Raw genomic sequence first — 20,529 nt, 5'->3', positions numbered from 1 at the left:
CTCCTTAGCTGTTCTGTCAGAAAACCCAGGACCCTTGGGAAGTGAGAGGGCCACAGAGGTTGTTGTATGAATCCTAACAAAACAAGTACAGGAGCTCCAGCATGGGAAGCATGCATGGGGCCTCTCATGGGGACTCACTGGCTGGTAGCAGGATCCTGAGCAGGTGTCTGTGACAAGAGAATGAGGCAGAGTGGAGGCTGCCCATCTGCTCTGGCTTGGCACTGCCTAAGAGTTCCTTTTGCCTCCACCTCCAGCTAGGTCATCATCCCAGGGAGAGAGCATGGGAACTCAGCAATGATTGAAATCAAGGCACTACAATTTCTAGGTGTTCTAATAGGAATACAAAAATGAGAGCAAAGTAAAGTGGGTTTTCTTATTCCTTCAGAATTAGAGTCAAGCAAGGAAAGAGGATATAGAGATTACACTGGATAGTTGAGTCTTCCTGGAGGAGGTGAGGTTGAATCAAAATGTTATGTTTGTTAAGGATGTCAATTCAAATTTTTTCTCTGCTGGAATCATTCTAATTAAGACAGTTGTCCATTACAGGTGGGTGAATTTAAGCATCCTTGGGTGCTCCCTGCAGTGGGAACTTTCCAGGTAGCTTCTCATAGCCTGAGTGGCAAACGTATGTGATCTGCATAAACTGGCTAGGGGCAACTTCCTGCAGATACCCTTCTGACCAGCAGAGGGCATTAGGTCTCTGTGACCCAGGGCATAGTGGAGAAAGGCAGACTGTATCCCAGAGTGTTGAATGTCTCCTTGCACTTAGTAGCTTCCAAAGGAGAGAGCACTTTTGCGAGTGTGTACTTTCCCCTAGGTTTCCATTCTCTCTTAGAATTTTCCTTTAATAGTTCTGCTTGGGCCGGTGCCAGTGGCTGATACCTATAATCCTGGCTACTAAGGAAGGTGAAATCTGAGAATCATGGTTGGAAGCCAGCCTGGACAGGAAGGTCTGTGAGACTCTTATCACCACTAAACTATCAAAAAAGACAGAAGTGGAGTTGTGGCTCAAGTGATAGAGTGCTCAAGTCCCACACACAAGTCCCAGGATCCGCTCACACAAAGATGTTCTGATTGCTGTTCCCCAAGCCCTTGTAACTGGGCAAAAAAAGGCAGACACTGATGGCCCATGGTGGTTTCCAGAACCCTCTTAAAATGCCCAGGTGGATGGAGCCTCTGGTGTTTCTCTCCTGGATTCTCAAAGTCTGTGAACCAAAAAGACCACACCAACTGAGTTACATAAAATAGCAAATGGCAAAAAAAAAAAAATAATAATTATGGGCAGAGATATTTATTGCCCTAATTGTACCAATCCAAATATCCCCTAATGTTATTGCTACTAATTACAGTAAATCACAGAGCCACCATAGTAAGTCATTAAGAACCCTGACTTCAAGGCCTTGAGTCATATGTAATGTACTAGGCATCTCTATTTGCTCTTATAGAGCATCCTCTGCTCTGCTCTGTCCTCCAGGATTGCTGACTCCCATCCTCTATCACCCTGATGGCTTTGTGTCTGGCTGAAAATGAGTTGAGCCAATGAGAGACCCCAGCTGGAGAAAAAAGGGTGGGAGGAGAGCCAGGTACCAATATGTCTTCTCCAATATGGCTCTCTCCCTACCTCTTGCCTCCAGGACTACATCTCTGGCTGGGCATCCATGGTCTCTGTTACCACTCTTGTTTTTTTTAGGTAGTAAGAGCTTCTTGCTATTGCCAGGTGCAAGTCTGGGGTGCTTCAACCTCTTCAACTGATCCTTCTATTTATTTATTTACTTACTGTTTGTTGGCCATGGAGTTTGAACTCAAGGTCTGAGTACTGTCCCTGAGCTCTTTCACACAAAGCTAGTGCTCTACCACTTTGAGCCACTGTGCCACTTCTAGTTTTTGGGTGCTTAATTGGAGATGAAAGTCTCACTTTTCTGCCCGGGCTGGTTTTGAACTGCGATTCTTATATCTCAAACTCCTAAGTAGCTAAGATTGCAGGCTTGAGCTACTGGCACCTGGATTCCTCAACTGATCTTAAATAAGTCCACATCTCTGTAAGTCATGCATCGCTCAAGGGCTCATCTGAGCCATTAGGATGGATGTCATCTCCAGCCAGGACTTTGAGCTTTTTACCTATTAAGTAAAAAGAGAATACAGGACTTTGTGCAGGGGAAAGGCTTGATGTTTGATCTACATTAATTCTCTGAAGCCTCCCAGCAACACAGAGGAAGGCAGCTAAAAGGAGTGTTGACACCAGGTTCAAATTTAGAAAGTGTTTGAAGGAAGGGCCTAAAAATGCCACTCTGGAAGAAGAATATGCAAGCAAAGGACAAGGAATAGAGGCACACTGGACCTCTGTTGCACTTAAAAATTAAGGTACTACCACATTCAATTTTAAATAAACAACTCTGTTGAGAATGTGCTTTCATGAAGAAGAGGAAATGAGAAGGCTAGAAAGAGGAGAAGAGACCAGCAGGGGAGGAAGGCAGCTTGATAAAGTAGGCCACATGAGCTCAGATGGCCTGATTTTTCCCTAAAGCCAAATTCTCACCCAGCTTAGAATAGGAGGAGCTGACTTCATTTCCTAGAATTTCTATCCATCCATGAAATACCTCTGTTTTTCAATCTGTGAAGTGGTTATATGGCTCTGTGACTTATGGATCATTGTGATGGTTGATAGAATCAGTAAGTAACATACATGGCCCTGTGCCCAGGTCATGGTGGGACTGAGTAATTCCCTTTCCTATACTCTGCAGTCACATTCATTGCTCAGTCTGCATGGTAAAGCAGGAAGAGGGTGTAACAAAGGACTTACAGTGCAACATGAATGCACTACCCTCCCCAGGCCAGGCTCAAGTTAGGTTCTTCATGGCTTCCTCTATGATCTCACTGATCCTGGGCACAGCCTAGTTTGGTCCTCTGCTTGAGGACTCAGAAGCAAAGGACATCCAGCTGCTTGTGAGTGGTATCAAGGTTTGAACTCAGGGCTTTGAAATTGCTAGACAGATGCTGTACCACTAGCCACCTACTCAGATCATTTTGCATTAAGTTACCATTTTTTACGGCAGTACTGGGGCTTAAATTCATGGCCTTTGACTCTTACTGGGCTTTTATGCTCATAGTTGGTACTTTACCATGTTAACCATGCCTTTAGTCCAGTATGTTACTGATTACTTGGAGATGTAATCTTATAGATGTTGAACCTATTGTCCTTCAGGTCTCAGCCTCCTGAGTAGCTAGGATTACAGGTGTAAATTGCCTGTATGATTTCAGGTATTAAATTACTTGTCAGAGAATGGCTCACATTTTTTGGTCTCAGTAGAGCCCCAGTCCTAGATCTTCCGACCTATGCTTCCCACATAGCTGAGAGTACAGGTATGAACCTCTGCCCCCAACCAAGGCTACAGTATTAGCTGGAGACTGGGCCCAGCTGTTCACAGCATGTGGGCAAGTCTGTGCTAATGATTAGCCTTAAGGACTCCCAAGTCCCTAAGTCTCCCTCACTGAAGATGTGGACAAATTCCTTGCCTTAGGATTATAAGTCTGAAATCCCTGGTTTGCCTACAGCTCATTGCTACAAGGTCACCAGGAACTTCAACAGTACTGAGAAAACAATCATTTTTAGCTGGACACATTGTCAGCTGAAAAAAAAATCAAAGTTCTATTAGTAGGAAGATGAGGAGATGGATTTGGGGTAGGTCATCAGCAGGACCACTGTGGGAAATGAGGCCAAATCTCCCTGGTTTGTCAGCTCTGATGGCTCTGCAGCCACAGCAGTTGCTGCTGTCTGGGCCCTCGTTGATGCCACACAGACACAGGGTTGAATTCACTAGAAGGTGTTATCTAAAATGCCAGGTCCTATAAAGATGGCAGGGGTGGTGCCTCTGCCCCAGAGCCATGTCCATACCTCTCTACAAGACAAAGGGGTCTCCATGGAGAGCGTCAGGAAATGAGATGTAAGGTGCAAACTTCACTCTGAAGGAGAAAGCTGCAAACATACAGGATGCTGTGCTGCTCTAGGCCTATCTATATCTGCCTCCAGATCCCTCCTCTCTGCTCTGTTAAAGGCTGGCCCTGAAGGCTGCAGTTGATTGTTGACTGGTCTTGGTCAATAAGGAGCATTAGCAGGAAGCAGGAGATTAGGACCAGGAGGAAGGAAGAAGTTAGCCCCCGCCCCTTCACAGCCTCCCTTGGACAGTATCCCACTGACTTACTAGACTCCAGGACCTCTCCACAAGGCCTATTATGGCCTCTGTCTCAGGGACAGGAGCTTCTTGCCCTGCCCTCCAGCCAGGGTTGGTGGTGTCTGGACTCTTTGTTTGGCTCCTGAGTCTTCTGACTGCTATAGAACCAATGCTCTGCCCGAGTCTTTGGCCTTAAATATCCTCCAGTGGTTCTGTCTCCTGGTTAGCTCCTGACTCATGCAGACAGCACAGTAAACACTCAAACACCCATCACTTAGCCTGAACAATGATTACCATTCTGTCACATTCACTTCATCTATTTTTGTTTTTATGGAAAAGAAATTGCAGACATCATAGTGTTGCTGAATGATTTTAGTGTGAATCTCTGAGAAACAAGGATAGTTTCTTACATAACAAGCATGCTAAGTGGTTCACACCCGTTCATGTATTAACCCACCCAAAAAATTTAGCAAAAGTTCATTATAGTTGTCTGATACCGGGTCCATGTCCAAATTCTCCAGAATGTTCCAGATGTCTGCTTTGCAGCTGGTTTATTTGACTCAGAATTCAAACAAGGTCCATGCATTGTATTTGGTAGATATGTATCTTGAATTCTGTTCTGTCTTTTTCCTTTGTTCAGTTTGGGAGATTAAACTCAGAGCTTTGTGCTTCTTTTGTTTTCTTGTTTGGTTTTAAGTGATACTGGATATGGAACCCAGGACCTGACACATGTTTAAGCAAGCATTTTACCACTTGAACTACAACCCTGCACTACCTACTTCCTTTCCTCCAATGCTAGGGCTTGACCAGAACCTTTCTGGTGCTGGTCCCAGAGTCTTAATCCTAAACAGTTCTCCCACCAAATGACAAGCACTCAGACAACCTCCATCACCATACCACACACCTGCACATACAGCCCGCATCTCTCTCTCTCTCTCTCTCTCTCTCTCTCTCTCTCTCTCTCTCTCTCTCTCTCTCTCTCTCTCTCTCTCTCACACACACACACACACACACACACACACAAGCATACTGGTCCACTGTGTGTGATTGCCTAACACTTCTCCCAGAGCTCCTGGTGGCCCTTTGCTCCTAGGCATAGACTTCCTCTTCTGATTCTGAGCTGCTACACACATTTCTTTACATTTGTTTGGGTTTCCCAAATACTTTGTGAATCCACATGGAAGCAAGAAGGAATTTCTTAATGACTCTCAGTCCAAAGGGGATCATTTATGTTGTTGTTATGGGGCTTAAACTCAGGGCCTGGGTACTGTCCCTGAGGTTTTGCATTCAAGGCTAGCACTCCATCACTTTGAGCCACAGCACACTTCTAGTTTTCTGGTGATTAACTGGAAATTAATTGGAGATTAATTGGTGTCTCATGGAACTTTCTATGTAGGCTAGCTTTGAACTGCAATTCTCAGACCTCAGCCTCCCTGAGAAGCTATGATGATAAGCATAAGCCACCAGTACCTGGCTGGTTTTATAATTTGCATAAATAATACATCACCATTCATCTTACAGATGGAAAACAGAAAGCCAAGGAAGCTGAATACTTGTCTAAGGATGCCCAGTAAGGTGGCAGCAGAGCAGGAATCCACAGATGGTGGGCCTCCCATAGGGTTGTACACCTCCTTTTTCAGCCTTCCTGAGGCACCTGGCACTGTGCCATGTAAACAGTCACCATGTTCCTGTGCCTAGCATGGAGATTTCAGCTCTGTGTAACTGTGGTGGTTGAGAGATAGTTGTTGACAGAGATCGGTAGCTTCCTGCTAAAAATCCACCCACCCCCTCTCCTCCCCCCATACTCCTATCCCTTTGAATTGTCAGGGCCTGTTTGATCCCTGGAAGTACCAGAAGTCTTTGATAATTGCTGATAGGATCATGTGGCTATTGGAGGAAAACAGATGTAATAAGATAATGTCCCAATGTGCTTTCTAAACCCCTTGAGACAGAAAGCAGACTCATGGCTACCAGGGCCTGGGGAGGAGTCACAGGGAGTGACTGATAGGTGCAGAGTGATGAAATAGAGGTGGTGAAGATGTTTCGGAATGATATAGAGTGGTAGTTGTCTCCACACTGTGAAATAACTAAATGATTAATTTTCTGTCATTAATTTTTCTGTGGATTCTACCACAATAAAAATAAATCCACTACCCTTAACTTCATCTGTATATAAGCAGACATATACTCTAGTATCTGGGCTTGAACTCCAGGCTTCACACTCTCATTCAGCTTGCTCATGGCCAGCACTCTACCACTGGAGCTATAACTCTAGCCAAGAATTTTTTTTGTGCCAACACTGGGGCTTGAACTCAAGGCCTGAGCTCTAATCCCTTAGTTTTGTCACTCAAGACTGGTGTTCTGGGCTGGGAAGGTAGCTCAGTGGTAGAGTGCTTGCCTTGCATGCATGAGGACCTGGGTTCAATTCCTCAGCACCACATAAGCAGTAAAAGCTGGAAGTGGTGCTGTGGCTCAAGTGGTAGAGTGCTAGCCTTGATCTGAAGAGCTGAGGGACAAGCGGGACAAGTACCCAGGCCAGAGATCAGGCCCCATGACTGACCAAAAACAAAACAAAAAAAAAAAGACTGGCCTTCTACCACATAATCCACAGTTTTACTTCTGGCTTTTTGGTGAGATAAGAGACTCACAGACTTTTTGGCCCAGGCTAGCTTTGTACCACAATCCTCAGTCCTCAGTCTCTGAAGTGGCTAGGATTATGGATGTCAGCCATTGCTACCCAGGTTTGGCCCAGCATTTTGATGGCTAATTGGAGTCTCATAAACTTTTCTCTGGCTAACTTCAAATTGTGATCCTCTAGGTCTCAGCCTCCAAGTAACTAGGATAATAGCCTTGAGCCAGCCACCCCAGCTCAAACTTTTTGTTACTGGCAGTACTAGGGTTTGAACTCAGGGCCTCATGCTTGCTAGGCAGAAACTCTTGCCACATGAGCCATCCCTCCCTTCCCCTCTCCCCGCCCCCTTAACTTCTTTAAATATCCAAGCTTAGCTCTTCTAGACCCAACCCCACACCCTAGCCTTGAAACCACCTCAGATTATGTAGGAGGAAGAGGAGGTGCAAGGGGAACATTTACTGATATCAAAGGTGAGTCTGGGGTTTCCCTTCTTCAGTTCATGGAAACACTACAGAAGAATTGCCCTTGCAGATGGCAGACTTCTGTACAGAGCATACTCCTGAGCTGGAGAGAGGCTGTGGGTAGGGTAGGCTGGAGCCTGCAGGCAAGCAGTTCACATGCTAGCTAGTACCCATCATTCCTGGGGTGATACATCTCTTTGGTTATTCCACCATGACTCTCACAGGACAGGAAACTCTGGCAAGGTCCTCTAGCTGTGAGCAGGAGGAAAGTGAGGGGAAGAAAATGGACTCCCAAAAGCATTCTCTTTTGGGAGATGGCATTTGGACAATAGTGTTCTGAGAACAGCCATTGAATGGTCTCCAAACCAATAGAGGAGGAGGCTGCAATCATGCACCCAGGAAAAGTCAAATGGGAAGCTTCCCTCACCTTTTCCCCAAGTTTCCAAAGACAGGAAAGAAAGAGGCCAGAAGAGTGAGGGGAGAGAGGAAAAGTGATCCCACTCTGCCTATCCCCATACCCTGCTTAAAGGCTGGCTGATTTGGGGCCGGTACAAGCTGTGGGCATTATATCTGATCAATTCAAGATGAAGCCTAGACTCAGTAAGTTGTGGGAACTGCCACAGGTTTTACTAAGGTTAGTGAAAAGAAGATTTAGTACCAATCCCCCAAAAAAACTGTGGATAAAAAGAAAACAGCAGTACGTGTGCTCCATAGAGTTCAAACTGTTAAAATATTTGATCTGGGTCTCATCTGTAAAATTCAGGCCATTATGCCTTCCTGTTGGGTGGCTGGAACTGTTTGGTGCAGTAATGCTTGCCAAACACCTGGTGCTGAAGTGGAAAATAAAGCATAGACAGTAACACTACAGTTTCTCATCAAATTATATAAATATTTTTGGCTGTGAGTGTGTGCATATGTGGGTGTGCACACATGCACACACGCACAGGTACTGGGGCTTGAACCCAGAGTCTGAGCACTTCCCCTTAGTTTTTTTTACTCCAGGTTGGTGCTTAAGTACTTCAACCACATCTCCATTTCTGATGTTTTGCTGGTTAATCGGATATGAGGGTCTCATGGACTATTTTTGCCCAAGCTGGCTTCATACTGCTATCTTCAGAACTCAGTCCCCTGAAAAGTTAGGGTTGCAGGTGTGTGTCATAGGTGCCTGGCCTTTTGTCTTTTTTTAACGTATAGATAGGAGCAGCTGCTTTTAGACAGCAAATGACCCCTCCAAACAGAATCACACATATCATGGGCAAGCTGATCCCCAAAAGAAGGCTCCCTCTCCCTCTTTCTCCACTTAAAGTGAGGTTTCTGCCTCCCTTCCCTTCCCTCTAGGTGGTGGGAGGCTCTTTTCCCATGAACTCCTAATTCTCCTGTACATTTTACTTTAGATCTGCTAAGAAAAATCATTCAGCTGATTCATAGCTGTTTTGCAGATTTCATATTAATAGATAAGAGTCTCTCGGATTTGTTTACACCAACTAGCATCAAACCTCAATCCTCAGATCTCAGCCTCCCGAGCAGCTAGGATTACAGGTGTGAGCCACTGGCACCCAGCTTGGCATTCTTATTGACCTTTCCCTTTCTCTCACCCTGCTCACCATTATTCTGTCCCATGGGACTGAAGAATATTGAATCTCATTTCATTTAATCCGCACCACTAGACTGAGAAATGGAAAATATTGTCCCCATTTCAGAAATAAGGAGTCTGTGGATCAGAGGAGTGATTTGCTGAGAAGCCATCATGGGAGACCTGGGGACAGACTTGCTCAGCTCCAAACCACTCTCTCTCCAGGCCTGGAAATGGAGCCCCAGTTTCCCTGTTGGGAGTTGGAGAATGAGGTCAAGATGAGACAGAAATCGCTTCCACTGGAGACAACTAAAAAGGTACTTCCCAGATGGGGAAGCTGAGCCTGGCTTTGAGACAAATGGGTGCTCACTAGGTCATGAAGAGGAAGGCTGAAAACTTCCACCTGAGGGGGAGGACACCATGAAAAGGAAGGGCCAGGACAGGGGCAAATACAATAGGGACAGGATGAGGAGCAAAGCAGGATTGGGTGGAGGTTCTCTGAACATTTTCTCTCTCAAAAATTAATTAATTAATTAATCAATCCATTCATTTGATAATGCTGAGGATGGAACTCAGGGCTTTACATATACTAAGTAGGCATTCTGCTGGTGAGCCATATTCCTAGCCCTGCAAGTGTTTGTCTTCTACAATTGTTTAAAAGGGGAGTGTGTTGACATCAGTGATGTGCCAAGGGGTGAGGGTAGAGTGAAGGTAGAGGCACTGATCTGCCTTCCTGCAGGTAATAAGATGCAGGTATGATGTTCATAGAGTTTTTAAAAATTGGTCTGGGAAGGTAGCTCAGTGGTAGAGTGCTTGCCTTGCATGCATGAGGCCCTGGGTTTGATTCCTCAACACCACATAAGCAAAAAGAAAAAAGCAGGAAGTGGTGCTGTGGCTCAAGTGGTAGAGTGCTAGCCTTGAGCTGAAGAGCTGAGGGACAGCACCCAGGCCCAGAGTTCAGGCCCCACGACCAAACCCAAAATAATAATAATAATAATAATAGTACTTGGAATGGTCCTTCCAAAATCCCTCTGTGGACATTTCGACCCCTACTAGGTCTCTATTTGGAGATAGAGTCTGTAGGACATAGTTAAGATTAAAGAGAACAACTGCCCAATAAATAAGTGGGCTAAAGACTTGAAGAGAAACTTCTCTGAAGAAGAAAGAAGGATGACCAACAGACACATGAAGAAATGCTCAAACTCCCTAGCCATAAAAGAAATGCAAATCAAAACAACATTGAGATACCACCTCACCCCAGCTAGAATAGCTATAATCAAGAACTCTAACAACAACAGTTGCTGGAGGGGATATGGAGAGAAGGGAACCTTACTTCATTGTTGGTGGGAGTGTAAACTTGTTCAACCACTTTGGAAAGCAGTGTGGAGGTTCCTCAAAAGACTTCACATAGAACTCCCCTATGACCCAGCAATCCCACTTTTGGGCATTTACCCAAATGTTTACAAACAAGACCACACTAAAGCTACCAGCACAACTATGTTTACTGCAGCATTATTTACCATAGCTAAGATATGGAACCAACCCAGATGCCCCTCAGTAGATGAATGGACCAAGAAAATGTGGTATATATACACAATGGAATTCTATGCCTCCATCAGAAAGAATGACTTTTCCCCATTTGTTAGGAAATGGAAAGGCTTGGAAAAAATTATATTAAGTGAAGTAAGCCAAGCCCAAGGAAACAAAGGTCCCATAGTTTCCCTTATTTGCAATATCTAGTATATGTATGAGTCAAGCAGGAAAGGTCAGATAATGTGATGTTAGGAAAATGAACCCTTAGATAAGTATTTAAATGTTTTTTTCTTTCATGCATTTGTTTCTAACTCATTTATAAGATTATTTCTTTGTTGCTTTGTATGTCCCTCCCCCACAGTATAACCCCTGCTTTCACTATATTTGATGTTGGTATAATTTGTGGAGGAGATGGGGGAAAACAAGTTGTTTAAGGATACAGGTGGACCCGATACAACTATGAGAAGTACAAGTTGTCATGTCAAAAATGAACTTTACAACTTTGGTGCTGGGGGAGGGGGGGGGGAATTGAGTGGGGGGGGGGTGGGGGGAGGCTGGGAAGGGATGTGAAGGGTAAACAAAGGAGGAGGCTGCAATGCTTGATAAGAAATTTACTCATTATCCTGCCCATGTAATTGTAACCCCTCTGTACAGTATGTACACAAAAAATTAAAATTAAAAAAAAAAGATTAAAGAGGTCAGGTGTCAGTAGCTCATTCTTGGAATCCTAGCCACTCAGGAGGCTGAGATCTGGGGATTATGTTTCAAAGCCAGCAGGGGCAGGAAAGTCTGTGAGGCTCTTATCGCCAATAAACTATGAAACCTGAAATGGAGATATGGGTAGAGTGCTAGCCTTGAGCAAAAGAAGCTCAGGGACAGCACCCAGGCCCTAAGTTCAAGCACTAGGATTGGCGTGCGTGCGCACACACACACACACACACACACACACACACACACATGCACGCACACAGTTAAAGAGGTCATAAAAATGTCATACAAGCAAGATCTTGATTGCATAGGTTAGCGTCCTTGCTAGAAAAGATGAAACCAAGATGGTTTCTCTGTGCCTTGTGAGTACACATGAGAAGGCAAGAGTCGGCAAATCTGGAAGGAGCCAGAACGGGGAGAAATAAATATCTATTGTTATGGCATACAAAATTAATTTTCTATAAAAAATAAAATTACTTATTCTTGTAGCTAAAACTACTCCTATCACACCCTTTCTTAGTACATCACTATGAACATGACTCATTAAGATCAGAAGCTACACTGGAGGTAGAGCTTGGGTAGAGTGCTTACTTAGCTTGCATAAGCTAAGTATGGGTTCAGTCTCCAGCACTGAAAAAAAAATACAGAAATTATCTGGGAATGATGGGGTACACTTAGAGTCCCAGCTACTAGGGAGGCTGAGGCAGAAAGATTCCCCCGGACCTAGAGGTTTAGGCAACATAGCAAGAGCCTCCTTCAAAAAGCAAGATTATTACTACCATTAGCAAGAGTCAGCTTATATAAAACCTCAGTGGGTAAATATCGTATGTATATTGACAGTAAACTGCATTTATGTAGTCTAAAAGCTATCACAAATACTACGATGTATTATTTAGTTATGTAAACACAAGACTTGCTAGACAAATTAGGCACTAAATTTGAAATAATGTTTTGTTTTTCTTGTGGGGAGAGTTGGAGGTGAAAACTGAGAACCATGGATATTAATATCTCTGTTCTTAAGCCAGTGGTTCATAATATCCATCATATTATTCCCCATAATTGTTGTGTGTTTTAAATGTTTCATTTAAATGCACATCAGTCAGTGAGGAGCCTGCTATCTTGTCCACAGTGGAGCAGGCGCACCTTTAGATTCACTTTCTGTTGTCCAGGAACTTGATCTCTTCCAGACTGGAAGCAGGACTTAGCCTGGCACAACAGGAGTTCCAGATAGTTTAAGATGTCTGAACCCAGGAGTGATGGAGGAGAAAGTAGAGAATCTCATCTACCACACTGGCAAACTTGGCTTTGTGGGAGGAGAGGAGCAATGAGGACAGACCAAAAGCCAAGAAACAGGGAGACAGAGTGGCATTGGAAGTATACAAGTGACCAAGAGGGTGGGCTCTGTGTTAGTGGGAAGAATGTGCAAAGGAGCGGGGAGTGATGAGGCAGAAGAAATAGGGGCGAATCCAGCCCCTGGCTGTCTGCTATAGGAAGAGAATCTGCTCTAGCCTGAGATGGAGTTTTCCTGGGTAAAAATGGAAGCAGCCAATGATTGCTATTTATAAAAATAACTACAAAGGCTTAACAACCCAGAGAGAATGCTGAAAAAGTAAACTGAAGGCTGTTGGGAAAATGCTCAGTGATTCTCATCTTCAAAGCATTTCTGAGACATGAGCTCATGAATTCTCCTTCCTGAGCCCTAGAGAAATACAAGGAAGAGCAGTGGGGGGGGGGGAGGGGGGGGGAGGGGAGGAGGGGAGGCACAAAGCATGGGTGACCTCCCCACAGGAGCAGAAGTTGTTAGCATGGATGCTTCTTCATACCTCCCCTTCACCCTGTCTCTTTACAGGTTTGGGTATGGAGCAACAAAGGTGAGCTGGCCACACCAGCAGCTATGCCAGGTCATTGGAAGTCCCTGGAGCCTTCTAAGATCCAGGTAACAAAGAAAAATGGCAAGGGGGTGGTAGCCCGGCTACTGGTCTGGACCCAGAGCCCCAGCTGAGGCACAGGGGGCTTCACCTGGAAGTCAGAACAGGCAGACTCAGCAGCAAAAGAAGGTTTGAATGCAGATTACACGGAGGAAATGGAGGGCAGCAGGCAAACAGGAAGACACCCCTACACCTGGAAAGAGAGCCAAGAGCCTGTGTTGACCTCCCACATGCTTTAGCAGGAGTTAAGGCTGTTCCATTGAGGAAGTGCCTCTCACCCAGCAGCAATGATGGGATCTGAACCCAGTTTACTTTGCCTAATGCTCTTGCCCCTGACAACTCCTCCTCATCCTTCAAGATTCAGCTCAAGGTGCTCTCCTCTGGAAGCTTTCCCTGACTCTCCCAAGAGAGAAAGAGGATTTAATCTTTTCTTTTTTGTCAGTGCTGGGGCTTGAACTCAGGGTTTGGGTGCTGTCCTTGAGCTTTTTTATGCTCAAGGCTAGTGCTCTCCCACTTGAACCACAGCTATACTTCCAGCTTTTGGGGTTAATTGACTTTCCTGCCTGGAACTGTGACCTTCAGGTCTCAGCCTCCTGAGTAGCTAGAGCTACTGGTGTTGAGGCATTTGCTCTTTTATCTCAGCAGTAACCCTGGTCTGACCCTTTAAAGAGCATCCACCACATTGAGGTGCAAGTGACTATTCATTGTCCCTGGCTGGAATCTCAGCTTCCCCCTCCACCTTCCCTAGCCCAGCCAGGAAGTAGCTCCCTGACAGCTTGTAGTGGGTGCTCCCCAGAACTTTGCTCTTCTGGGTCTCCTGCCAGGTGACCCTTCACTGGCAGAACCTTGCCTTTCCTTTTGTCTTAGGTCAGCCTCTCAAGGGAACAGGGGGAGTAGTAAGTAGTAAGGTTGGGTTAAGTAGTTGAGATTTAGGTGGCCCAACCTTTACTTTAGGTGCAGTTGTCAGTGGGTTCAAGACAAAGATACACTATACGCATGTCCTGGTTTGTGACAGAAAGGACTGAGTGTCTGAGTTCCAGGTACCAGGATTCATCAGTGAGAAAACAGAGTATGGAGTTTGCAGTCTTCTAGGACTGTACACAAAGCTTCATGGTATTCCAGAGCTAAGGGTGCAGCTCAGTGATGGTGAACTTGCCTAGCATGTGTGAGGTCTTGAGTTTCATCTCTTGCACTGCCCACAAAATAAAGAAAAATACCCACAAGGTCATCTTAGAAAGAGTTGGGTGCTGTGAGGAGAATAAGACAGGGACCTGCAAGGAGGTAAACAAGCCAGGGTGAACAAGCCTCTCCCAACACGGCAGAGTCCCTGGAATTAAACTTCCAGGGCCATGTGCACCTGCTGAGTATTCCAGTCTGCTTACTGTTCAACAATGGTGACAATAGAGTTCTGCTCTATGAAAATTATACCCAGCTCTGAAAGCATGTCTTCAGCTTTATGGCTCTGCATATTTTCTCCAGCCTCTGTGATGAAAGATGATTTCATTGCCTTCAACAGAAGGCGTATTTGTGTGTGTACATATGCTTGAGCGAAATTTACTGAAAAGATGTGGGTACGAGACCAGCTGGCAGCACGCTCCACGCCAGGATCCTCCCTTAACAATCTGCCCAAGTGTTCTACTTTGCAATGCTCCAATCCCAGCCAGGAGAGATGAATGTAAAGAATGCACAAGGACAAAGTGGCACTCACCTAATAGCACTTAATGCCTCTAAAGGAAGGGACATCTGGGCCAATGAGAGGGAAATAGAATAAAGACTTTGCAGGAAAGTTTAAGGGGTTTGGTCCACAGCATAGACTGCACATTCAGAAAAGGGAAATGCAATAACAACATTATGAGGTCTCTTCTAATCTCCCTTTTCTCTCTCTCTCTCTTTTTTTGTGCCACTACTAAGGCTTGAACTCAGGACCTGGGTTTTTATTCCACTCAAGGCTAGCACTTTACCACTTGATCCACAGCTCCACTTCTGGCTTTTGGGTGGTTAATTGGAGATAAGAGTCTTATGGATTTTCCTTCCCCAAGCTGACTTTGAACCATAATCTCCAGAAGTCAGCCTCCTGAGAAGCTAGAATTACAGGTGTGAGCCGCTGGTACCAGCTATAGTCTTCTTCTAAAGGCCTGTTTTCTAAGGCCTCAAATGTTGTGCCTGTTCATTAGTAGAATTCTTACCACTTTAAAATTTTGGTTGATCTTTAGGCATGTAGAAGTGATAGAGTTTTGAAATACAAAATCTCAATTGAGATATTATGAATGTGTTTCCTCATGCTTTACCTCCCTCTTCCCATTTTCCCTCTCTTTCTTTGGGCTTAATTGTGTGTGTGCGTGCGTGTGTGTGTGTGTGTGTGTGTGTGTGTGTGTGTGTGTGTAATTTTTGGGGGGCAATACTGGGTTTTGAATTCAGGGCCTCTTGCTTGCTAGAATGGCACTCTACCACTTGAACCATGCCTGCAGTCTAACATTTGGTTGACTAATTGCAGTTAGAGTCTCATGGAGTTTTCTGCATAGGCTGACCTTGATCCACAATCCTATAAATCTCTACTTCCTGAGTAGCTAGTATTATAGGCATGTGCCACTAGTGTCCAACTTTTCTCCTTTCTTTTTCCATCACTTTATCTTTTTGGTTAGTATGAAAGAAGTCAAGATAACAATAAACAATATGCCAAGAGGCAAGATAAGCTAGAACCTGAAGCTGAGAAAGAAGGAAACAGGGTACTGTGGGCACAAAACTGACTACCTTAGCTGGGTGCTTGTGGCTCACACCTGTAATCCTAGCTACTCAGGAGGCCAACATCTGGTTTGAAGCCAGCCCAGGTAGGAAAGTCTATGAGATTTTTATCTCTAATTAGCTACCCCAAAAAGCCATAAATGGAGCTGTGGCTCAGTGGTAGAGCACTAGCCATGAGCAAAAAAGCTCAAGGACAGTGCCCATGTCCTACATTCAAGCCCCAGGACCAGCACACACACAAAAAAGTGACAGTCTTATAAAGATATCCCTATGCTAATGCCCAGACTTAGTATTAGTGTGAAGGTTAAAGATGAGATTAGATCTACTAATCTACTGGCCTGAAGATAGATTATATAGGCAGGCTCAGTGTGGCAACTGGATCCCTGCAAGTAGGAGAGGCAGAAGACAGGGTTAAATGACATCACATGAGAAATAGCTCCATCTGCCCTTGTTTTGGAAGATAGAGGAAGGTAAGAAATACAGGTGGCCTCCAGAAGATGGAGCAGTCCCAGAGATTACACTTGCGTTACCCTAATAGGATGGCTCAGAATGAGGGTTGATCACTCGAAAGATCAGCTATTAGATTAGCGAGCTAAAGTTTTGAGACAACCTAACCTCCAGAAAGAGGAAAGGAGCTAGAGATTGAGTTCAAACATTTGGCCAGTATTTAACCAATCATGGCTATGTATTGAAACCTCAATGAAATTCTGTGGACATTAAAGCTCACTAGAAGGTCTTGGTTGATGAATATATTGACTTACTGGAAAAGTGATACACACTTGTTTCTCACAAGAAGGTCCAGAAGTTCTATATCTGGGACTCTCTTTAGGCTTTGTGCCATATTACTGACTTACAACCTTCATAATAATATCATAAGTATAGGATTTCCTAAGTTCTTCAAGACATTCTAGTGAATTACTGAATGTGAACATGTTATTGATCAGTTTGGCTGCTCTTCTTGGATGGAAATAGTCACTAGATAAGGGTAGTCCTGAACTGTTGAGTACCAAAGCCTTATAGGAAAACTGGAGGCTATGGATCCAAGCTTTAGAATACAGAAGTTTATAGCTCTAGGTGCTCAGGTTAGGGGCCTCTTGCTCTAGGCTTTGACAACCAGAGATCTGGCACTCAGCAGCTAGTGTAATCCTCAGCTCTTAGCAGAAGTTAGCACTGGCAGCAGTGCTAAGCTCCAGGGACCAGGATCTTCATCCTCATCCTTAAGAGTGACTAATAGCACAGCTCTCAAGTCTTGAGTGTCAGGACCTTAGCCCTCTAGAATTTTTAGAACTCTAGAATTTCTTTCAACATCCAGGACCCTCCGTCTATTATATTTCACAGTATATTTCACAGCTTTCAGACTTCCACAGCCTCAGCTTTTGGAAACTTCTTTACCTCAGTCACCACCTTTTCCCTCTTGCCACCACCATTACCACCACTGTCACCTCCTCCTAGGCAAGAAAAGACCATTTTTGTGGAGCCTTTTTATTATACCTAATATTTCAGTGCTACCCAGAGTAAAGTCTTCTAAATCTAGTGCAAGTTGACTGGAGTAGTTGTGACTGGAGCAAGGCTTCTAGGAGCAGACATCGTGACCCCCACAGCTGAGGTTGTAGTACTTCTTGTAGCTGAGTGTAGTTTCCATGAGGCTGTGTTCAAAATGCTATAACAACTCAAACTGTTTGGTTCACAAACTCTCCCTACTCTTGTGCAGCTGGGATCAAAATTCTTCTAATTGTCAAACTGAACTGACCCCCAAAGGGTCAGACCCTCAAAGGTTTAACTTATTTATAAGAAAATCAAACACAAAAGAGTATCTGCATTAAAGACCTACCATTAATATTAACATTCTTAGCAGTGTTTAATAATTAACTCCTAACAGAATAATACTCGTGGAGAACTGGGTCCTTCTCATCTGTCTCAAGGAGACCTTGGGAACTTCTCAGATTTGTAGCCCATTGGGCAGAAATGCAAGTAGTCTGGGACCTGATCTGTTGTTGATCCTAATAGAGCAGTTGAAAGGGTCTTTGTAGAGTATGCACTAACCCATGATGAGATCTGCATTTGGATTTGAGAAAGTATATCATAGAATACCATTTGGTATCACAGCAGTTGACATGAGCAAAGTCAGCTTTCCCTAGTCACAAAAAAGGGCTGTCAGCAACAACGTACTTAATAGTTTATAACCAGCAAAAAAAGAAAGAACTTTTCCCCAGATTTGAACTCGATGATTTTATTGTGCCAACTTAGGTCACCTTAGACCTGAGACAATCACTAGCACAGACCACATTGATTGGTTTAAGCCTAGATATTTTTAAACCAAATCTCTGGTAAATACAAGGGATGACTGTGTTTGCCTTGGATTTCAATCATCCTACCCCAAGGTCAAAAATGAGGTCACTGTCTCTTAATCCAGGCATTTAAAGGAAAAAACAAAGTTGAGGTTCTGTTAACAAGAGAAGATGGTATAAGTAAGCGAAGCTGGGAAGCTAAGTAACAGTATGGTACCACACCAAAAATAAGGAATTAATTTGAAGGCAGGCACTGGTGACTCATGCCTGTAATCCTAGCTGCTACTCAGGAGGCTGAGTTCTGAGGATCACAGTTTAAAGCCAGCCTGGGCACAAATGTCCATAAGATTCCATAATTATTGCCAATTAACTACCAAAAAGCAGGAATGGAGCTCACTAGATGTGAGCAAAAAAGCTAAGGGGCAGTGAGTTCAAGCCTCAATACTGGCACTGAAAAAAAAAAAAAGAAAGAAAATAATTAATTTGAATCCCAATGTCAATATTTACCAGCTATGGGTATTAGGAAAATGGAGGAGAAAGGAAAAGGAAAAGGCCAAACTCAATTCTCAACAGGCTAAGACTGTTTACTGAGGTACAGGGAGGGGCAACAAACCTTCCCATGGGAATGGAGGTGGTATAGGGGGGTGGGGTTGGAGTTGGGCTTTTATGATGTCTAAGCAAGGAGACAGAGGTTATCAGAAAGGCTATTAGGACTGGGGTTGGAAGTGGGGAGAGGGGGGCTTTGGTTAGGCCCACCGTGGAATGTTGATGGCCAGGTTTAGTGGATTGTCCTGCCTGCATCAAGCACCGGACAGGATTATTTATGAAAACTAAGCAAAAATGCATAGTAAAGTGCATAATGCCTGACATAGGCACTATGTGCATGAAGAAATGCATAGTATGTGACATACACAGATGTATAATTGAAGGTATAGTGTCTAACACATAGTAAGTGTACAAATACACTCCCTTCACTGCACCTCCCTTAGATGCTGAGTGTGGCCCTTTCATCTCTGATTAGCCTCCGTGGTGCCTGGCACATGGTGAACATTTACTAGCTGCTTACTAAATGAATAGACAAGCGTGCATTCCTCTGAGTAACTGGACCTTCTTTCTTCTCTCTGATACTAAAGAATTATGTGACTGTGTAGCCCATTCTGGCTTAGACACTGGGAAATTTTTAGGTAGCCAAATCTGAATTTCAACTACGGCTATTTGGCCTTCATTGTCTACACATCTGTGCCCTCTTTTATCTGATCTTGATATTCTATTCTGTTTTCCTTGGGCCTAATTCTCTATCTCCTTTTGTTTCGGTTTTCCAAGCATCATTTTATTGAACATATCCTTAGTGTAAAGACATTTGTGTGTGTGTGTGTGTGTGTGTGTGTGTGTGTGTACAGAGATGAGGGAAAAAGCAACAAAAAGACAAATCAAATCCTGGCTGTAAAATTTAAAAGCCACTGAAGACACATTGAAGCCCTTTCTCCATTAGCAAATGAATTCGTTCCCAGGCTGGCCTGAGCGACGCCCCAGTCTTTCCATCAGGCTTTGTTCCAAGGGGGTGGGGAGCCAAGGGGAATACTGCGGCCTGAAAGACGGCTGCGTAAAAAAGGTTTCTTTTAGAGGCAAGCCCGCATTGCCCAGTTGGCAACACTAAGTCCAATGCTCCCCCAGCTTCCAGGGGGGAAATGAAAGACATTCCCCCAGAGCTTCCCTTCCAGACTCTTACAGCTGGAAAGGCAGAGGAGCCAAGTTCCGCCCTTTTCAATGCAGGTTGTCACTGGGATGCCAGGATCTGCTGATAGATTAGCCAAACAGCCAACATGAGAAACAGGCCCATCACGCATCTTTCTGCTTATCCATCATTAAATGCTCCATTTAACCCCAAAGAACCTGACTTTCTCTTTTTACTTCTGCCACAGCTCAAAGAGGACACAGCTAATGAGAGAGTTTTTTTTCTAATAACAAAGGGAAGTAAAAGAAAGAGATGCAATTGCTGAATGGGCTTTCATTGGTAATTCTGCACCTGAGGCTGTTTGTACTTCATAGAACTTAAGACCTGGAAGGAAACTGGGGAACTCTGTAGAGTCACCCCTTTATTTCACATAGTGAGAAGCAGACGCCGAAAGCAGTAAAGTAACTCTCCCAAGGTTATACAACTGGGTAAGGGCAAGGGCAAGACTCGCCCATAACACCTGATTGACTCCTAATCTATTTGCTAAACCATATGCTTACTCACAAACTCGTGTGAGAGATTTAATGGTCCCAACAGTTGATGCCCTTCCTGAAGGGCAAACTGCAGCACAGCCTCACGTCTATGTGATTTTTAAACCAACAACTCGTATAACATAATGAGAGAGGCCAGTTTATTTTTTCTTGTCATACAGAATAAAACAGTTTACAGGCAGACATTCCCTAACTCACAAATAAGCTATGCACTAACAGGGTTTGGAATTTGCTATTTCCAATCCAGGATGTGTTTTCTTCCTGGGAAA

Source organism: Dipodomys spectabilis, unplaced genomic scaffold (genome assembly GCF_019054845.1).
Source record: "Dipodomys spectabilis isolate Male_0828 unplaced genomic scaffold, ASM1905484v1 ptg000094l, whole genome shotgun sequence".
In the NCBI taxonomy this organism is placed as follows: Eukaryota; Metazoa; Chordata; class Mammalia; order Rodentia; family Heteromyidae; genus Dipodomys; species Dipodomys spectabilis.
The sequence above is the reverse complement of the archived record's forward strand: the minus strand, read 5'-3'. Positions refer to the sequence as shown.